Here is a 7,342-nt window from a genome sequence, read left to right on the forward strand (position 1 = left end):
CTTCTATTGTGAAAAGCCTGGGGGGAAGTAGCTTTGTAGTGTAGCGGAGTTGACTGATCTGTAAGGTGAGTCATCCTTTTAAGTTTTATTAACACGCAACGATAGACCAGGTAATGATTTTTTCTCAACCCTTCACGATCGGACCTAAATGCATGATTACTGTCTACAACCAAAGAAGAAATGACGTACAAGAGGAGGGAAACAGTGATACAGAGGTACAGTAAAAGAAAAAAAGTCAATAAGTAAAGTTTGTACATTTTATTATCAACTGAGCTGTGAGGAAAAAAAATACCATCAAATACCGTGAAACCAGTGTAATTATTGAAAATGCCTTGATATAAAATTTGGGTCATACCGCCGAGCTCTATGGTATTGTTGTCTGTATCCTGAGTTACTGATATAAGAACTGTATTTTTTAAATACGTTTTCTGCTCAGTCTTTATAGACACCTTGAGCATCACCACACAAGAAAAAAAATGGAGGTTTTTAGTTGAAGCTGGTYGGGAAAAGCGCCAAGCTAAGCAGTTGCTGTGCTGGGACTTACAGGCTCTTTTTCTCAGGAAGAAGCCACAGTTAGATCTTGGATCAACATGTCTTTTTTTTGCCACAAGTGGACAAACATCTGATACATGTCTCTACCAGCATGTTTTCATTCAGGTTCCCCWGTGTCTCACATGGCTGTGCACTTAAAACATCCTGTGTGTTTGAGTTTAAACACAGGTCATCTGGGTGCGTGATGTTTGCTGCATGCATGTGGTGAACTGTCCTCCTTTACCCATCACAGTTCCTTCTTAAAGCAGCAGGGATCGTGTCAGTGGTTTAGAAATTTCTTGTTTTTTTTTGTTATCGTTGAGAGTGGGAAATAAGATTTGAAGCTTGATAAATGCCACAGATTCACCTGCATTTTGTTAAAACATTTGTATGTTGGTAGCTATTAGGGGTGGGCATATCGATACTCATCGATACTATTTATACCAAGACAAGTATRTTATCAGATCGAAACTATTGTGATGAGATTGATTCTATTGTTTACACTTTATTTGCACTACTGACTTTATTTTTCACAAATGAACTGAAAAATAAAGCCAGTAGGGCATCCATCCATCCATTTTCTTCRGCTTATCCGAGATTAAGTTMSAGYGGCAGCAGCCTAAGCYGAGACCCAGACTTCCCTCTCCRTTGGGCCAGCTCCTCTAGGGGAATCCCAAGGRGTTCCCAGGCCAGGCAAGAWACATAGTCCCTCCAGTGTGTCCTGGGTCTTCCTCTGGGCCTCCTCCCYGTGGGSCATGCCCGGAARACCTCACCAGMGAGGWGTCCAGYAGGCATCCTWACCAGATGCRTGAGCCACCTCAACTGGCTCCTCTCGACGTGGAGGAGCAGCGGCRCTACTCTGAGTCCCTCCTGGATGACRGGGCTGAGGGTAGGAACGTAGACCTACCGGTAAARTYCTTCACCACGACAGACCGGTACAGCGCCCGCATCACTGCAGARGCAGCACCAATCCACCTATCAATCTCCTGCTCCATTCGTCCCTCATTCGTGAACAAGACAAGCCAGTAYGGCAGAGTCTACAAATTATTTAGTTTGTCTGTATTCTTCTACATCGTGCGCACACACTGGAAGTTTTTTTTTTTCATTGACATTGTTAGATTTATATTTTTGTGACATTGTTGCTTCTTTTTTGTTATTTTGCACTAGTTAGTGACTTTTTTCCTTAAACAAATGTGTAGTAGAACATAACGGGAATTATTTTAATATTTTTATACTATTAAAATGTTTTGTTGTTAGTTAATACTAAACATGTATTTGCATAAAATCTTTGTTCTGTGTTTTTATCATAATCAACTAAAGGCAAAATCCCAACATTATTCTATGAACATGACAAATATTGGCATCTGAATCTGTGATACTAGCCCTGTTTTTACTTTGTATCAGATCAAAACTAAAGTTTTTATTATCGACAATTCCCTAGTAGCTACTCTTGACCCAAACCAATAAACCAATAACCACATTAATATATAGGTCTAAAATCTATTGTCTGGTGGATTCCAATCTATGGTACTAGATATATATTCCTCCCATCATCCAACCCTAAAAAACAGCTGGCTTTCAAWCTCTRCCATCAAAAATAAGCAGAATACTTCAGTATTTGTTTGGAGAGTCTGGCCTGTAGTTAGTTCTGGCTGCACATTTTTTATGTGACAGCAATAAACATTTATCAACAATGAATATAGTTCTGTTTCTGATWCATCTGAAATGTAGTTATTAAGTTATAAAACAGTCTGGAGTTGTTAATTTTCATTATTGTGACATTATTTAATAACTGAAGTAGCTCAGAGCTTCAGAAGTGAAGCAGAAAGCACATCACCATGAAGCTACCTGTCTGTAAACAAACGATTTACTGACACGGTACATCCAAGGCATGCCCAGGGCGCACCGACAAAGACCTCACTGGTGACAAGGTGGATGTTCTTGATCTAAAATAGTATTTTTAGATCAAAAGAACCATTATATATTTAATAAAGTTGTGATCATGAGTGTTCCCTTTTCCTGGAGATGACATTAAAGTTGAACTGTAAACCCTGTTGATGTGTTTAAAGAAGTGTCGAAACTTGAAGATTAATATCAGTCTCATGTCAGTGTGTAGAACTTCTAATCATGCCAGGAGATGAATAACTTTAGGCTGACAGTGAAAGCAAACAGATGTCCTCATTCTGTCACAAAAAAAAAAAAAAAAAAAAAAAAAAAAAAAAGAGTTAGGGACAGAAAACGCTAAATTAAAGTTTTTCTTTTAGCTACTGCGATATATGGAGTTTGCAAAAGAAGCCTGTTCCCACTGCAGGTCCTAATGGTCAGTTTTGATTTTTGCTTAGCTTCAATTTTATTTATTTTTTGTTAAGACATGACGTCTATGGTTGCAACGATTGCAATTTTCTGGCCAAACACCAATTTTTAAAAAAGCCTGAACTGTCGATTTTAGTCTGAAGAATCTAAAAACTTGTTAAGGGGCTGGGGAAACCCTTGAAAACCAGCAATGAGGACCACTGGTCTACACTCTGGATACGTTTCCTGTTTACAAAGCTAGTGTCCCACTGTTGGACTTCAGCTGGCAGCTCAGAATTGTGAGATAATAGACACATATGTTGATGCGGTTTCACAGAACTTTTAAYTGTTTGTGACCAAGCAACCAGTGAGTCAGGCAGATATGTTTTGAMGGGCCAATATCTTTTAAATAATGGCCTAATTTTGTGTGTGAATAAATATTCCAGGCCATCTTGGCAGCTATCCCCAGATTTTTTTTTTACTTTATCAATTTTCACAGCATATTCTTTACAGCATTTAAGTTTTATACAGCGCTGTCCACTTTAACATAAAACCCTGACATGAAGCATACAAAAAAATCATACACAAAATAAAAGCTTAAATATACACGCACACAAAAAAAAACCAAATGAAAATGCAAAAATCTGTTCACTTAACAGCTAACTAAAAGTAGCAGTAGTTTAGTTACGATGGGGTACTCATCTTGAATGTTTCCATGTTTTGTAAAAATGGTTGCCATGCCTTGACAAATTTAGCAGTTGAACCTGCCAAAGTACATCTCATCTTTTCTAAATGCAAAAACCTCATGAGCTCTGCAAGCCACTGTTCATGTGTAGGAGGGGCCTCCTGTTTCTACCTCAGAAGTACCAAACGTCTAGCAATCAACGTAGCTAAAGTATTTGAATTATTTTTGGAAAGTAAAATATTTGGAGGTATGACTCCAAAAATTGCAGTTGGAGCAGAAGAGTCAAATGTAACATTGTATGTATATTTCTGAGAATGTATTGAATATAGATTTCCAATAGGTATGAAGTTTTGAACACGCCCAGAAAGTGTGAATAAGGGAACCGACTTCTGACTTGCATCGGTTACATAAGGGATCAGTCCCTGGATAAAACTTAGCTAGCTTTTTTGTCCCCAGGTTTTTGATTTAATCTACTGAAATACACATTTGAAGTTAAGGTACCTTTTTTTTGTAAATATTTATCAATGGGGTAGTTTTTATATCTGGATATTTGAGGCTGGATGTTTAACATGTCAGGAGAGTTTTAATGCAGGTGTCAACATACAGTTTTAGCCAAACAGAACAATACAAACTAAACTGAGAATGGTTTGAGAAACTCACAACAACCCAAACTTTTTAGAGACAAAATTTGGTTACATTGATTTTATAAAAMGTTCAAAATTCAAGAAACAAGGTTTGAGCCTCTGTAATTATTACAAGAAAATTGAGAATCCCTGTAAAGCTTCTGAAGACTTTTTGGAGACCCTTCTTAATGCATTGGCAAATGAGGGAGARGTTCTCAATTGGCGTGTTTCCATCAGCGTTTTTTAATGCACATTTTGAAGTATCGCATCAGAAAAGGTGAATGGAAATGGCATGATTCGAAAAAACTTCCCCTAATTCACATAAATGTTGATACGCTCGCTTGAGGTGGTTTTTTTTTTTCCAAAAAAGAGTTAATGTGCAAAATTACAGATAGAAACACATTTGTCGAATTAGTTCTGACGTAGCGAACATTTACCTCACATGGTTGATCAGCTGTTCCCGCTGTCTGTCCGAAACCGGTCCCGGTACCGGAGCGACTGCAGCTGGATTCTCCTCCCGCTGTCGGTGTATTCTCAGTTAATCCTGTAACGTGAAGAGAATTGCGTTACTTCCTCTACGTCTCCAGACAGCATCTAAAATCACCAAAACTAGTTGATGACAGAATAATTACAACTTTCCCGACAGTAGCAACAATTTCCTGATAACTTRTCTCCATTTTCCTGAGATGCGACTTTTACTTCCTGTTTACTACACGCATGCGTCTGATGTAACTGATTTGCTTCAAGCCAGTTGATGGAAACACGTCTGATTCGCATTTCTTCGTTTTTTTTTTCTTTTTGCGAAATTTTAAAAATTCGCTCAAAATTCGAATTAAAATTGGATGGAAACACGARTATTCCCACATCTAGTGACAGTTTAGAGGTGTCAGTTAACTGAATATGCATAGTTTTAGTCTGTAGATCCTGAAGACAATCCATTCATACACAGGGAGAASACATAAACRCCACACAGACAGACTACCACAGGACTTTAAGTTAGACAAGCTGACYCGATCAAGTGATGAAATGTATTCTTTCATCATTCCTTTCATTCTCTGTTTGCTTTGTTCTGTTCAGGGGAGCTTTATTTACAGGTCAAAAGTCTATTACAGATTAACAGTAACCTTATTACTGATGTTACTCTAAATCCAGTGAAATCTAAGTCATGTGAGACAAAAGAAAGATGTGTTTATAATGAGCACACATTCTTAAACATCAGTCATCCAAGGATTGACTGTGTATGCATAAACAAGAGGAAATAAATGTAAAGTCTGAACACACAGGAAGTAGAGCGATTTTAAATTAAATCTGTTTTTGCCCCTTCAGTCTGAAACCAAGTTCCCAGTTTGACTCTTACGAAACATGAAACATCGGCCCTAACAAATAAACTAGAACAACAGTTGTCCACTTCAYGTTATGGAGGTGTCCTGATACCAGTTTTTCWCAAAACAAGTTTGAGTACCAGTACTTCAATTTGGGTACTCGCCAGGTCCTAGTACATGCCAAGTTAGAACATAAATGTTACATAATTACTTTAAAAACACATTTCTTTTATTTAGGCCTACAACCTCTCTGATTGTACTGAATCAAATATACAGCACGATMTATACAAGTTCAGGCCTCCCTTGAAAAATACTAGATCTATGATCTCAACGGGACTTGCCTGGTAAAATAATAGTGAATAAATAATACTGTTGCAACATTTTTAAATAAATAACAAAAATATAAGAATTTTTTTCAACTTGTATACATTTCTTAAACATGGAACTGACAAACTTTACTTGAAATGTAGGCTGTTACACATTCAGTGGACCTGGTATCAATACTGGTATTGGTTTCGAGTACCGAGGCATTTTGTGTACTTGTATAAATGCTGATGTCAGTATTGGGACACCACTACTTCTAGTCTATGAAAGCATGTGGTAGTATCTCACTGGGCTGTGACTGTTGAGAACAGTGGTGCCAGATATGATAAATATTGTACTTATTCAATAGTTTTAGTACATATTTGATAAATAATYAAAACAGTTTTTGTGTTTTTTGTGCACAGAGAAAAACAACCTTTGTTTTGATCTGACCAGCCAGACTGTGCACTTGCCAGGCGTGCAACCTGGTACCCAAGTCCACCCCCAACCTGTGCACGTTTGCCACTCACGACACGCACTTATTCTGCACTTCAACAAAGTGCCCCCCCTTCCCCCTTTGAGCAAAGGAGTGAACCCTCACTCAGCACGTATGGCAGTTTAGGCAAAATTAGGATAATTTAAAAGTGACATTACAATTTTTTGTCATTTCCTATCTGGCAACCCTGTTTGGAAGTCATTTTGTGAGACAAAATTGCAAATCACAGTGAACAACACGTTTGTACAAACTTGCACAAATCCAATCATTCCGGCCCAAACTTGCATGGCAGTGTACTGTATATGTATGTTAAAAAGAATGCAGCTCTAATACTCTATAATTACAGAACATAAATCAAGAAGGAATTCATTTTAGCAGTAGAGAATAAGTAAAGTAGACCACAACCTGAACAAAGCATTAAGTGGGATATCCTCTGTGGTTATGTTGGATAACCAGATRCTTCTTAATTCTAGAGATGTAATGTAATTTGTAAAGTCTTGAGGTGTAAAAATAACTGATCAAAAACATAATATGGTTTATAAATAAGATATGTTGTAATTTGTATTCTTGAGTTTTATTTGTACAAATACCTCTATCCAAATATCTAAAAGATATTATTCTTTTATTTCCAATGAGAGGAAGAAAGTATAAAACTTGTTTTAAACACAGTCAGATTTTCAATTACACTAAAAATGAGAACATATATTTCTATGGTGCTAATTATATTAATTATAATCTGTATATGGTTTGTTCTTTGGTTTTTCCATTTCAAAATACTATTTTGTTCAAGGTAAGATCACCAGCTTTCAATGAGACGCATCAACTCCCTCTAAATAAGACAAACATACCCATGGTGAGAAGTGAAAATGTAAAGCGACAGAAGTTCAGGCCATGATTTCCTGTTCTGCCAGAAGGTCCCAAAAAGTGCTCTAATACAAATGTAGCTTGGGTTTGCTTTAAACATTAAAGTAAATACAAAAATGTAGTATTTCTTGTTTTTGTTATTGTCATTTTTCTTATTAAAACTAATAAAACACCAGATTATTATTATTTTTTTAAAGCAAATAAAGAAAAACATGGATTATAGGTC

General features: G+C 36.8%; 1 protein-coding gene and 1 long non-coding RNA gene across 2 annotated transcripts in view; one reads left to right on the top strand and one right to left on the bottom strand.

The window, feature by feature from the left end:
• Window positions 1-4,610, bottom strand: part of LOC106523728 (uncharacterized) — a 24,061-nt gene extending 19,451 nt beyond the window's left edge. The window contains exon 1 of the long non-coding RNA XR_001310924.1: window positions 4,569-4,610. This is a non-coding gene — a long non-coding RNA (uncharacterized LOC106523728). The remainder of the gene's footprint in view (window positions 1-4,568) is intronic.
• Window positions 1-7,342, top strand: part of LOC106523723 (mitogen-activated protein kinase kinase kinase 11) — a 68,843-nt gene that overhangs the window by 11,097 nt on the left and 50,404 nt on the right. The gene's annotated exons all lie outside the window — the stretch shown is intronic.

The sequence above is a fragment of the Austrofundulus limnaeus genome, unplaced genomic scaffold (genome assembly GCF_001266775.1).
Source record: "Austrofundulus limnaeus strain Quisiro unplaced genomic scaffold, Austrofundulus_limnaeus-1.0 Scaffold164, whole genome shotgun sequence".
Taxonomy (NCBI): Eukaryota; Metazoa; Chordata; class Actinopteri; order Cyprinodontiformes; family Rivulidae; genus Austrofundulus; species Austrofundulus limnaeus.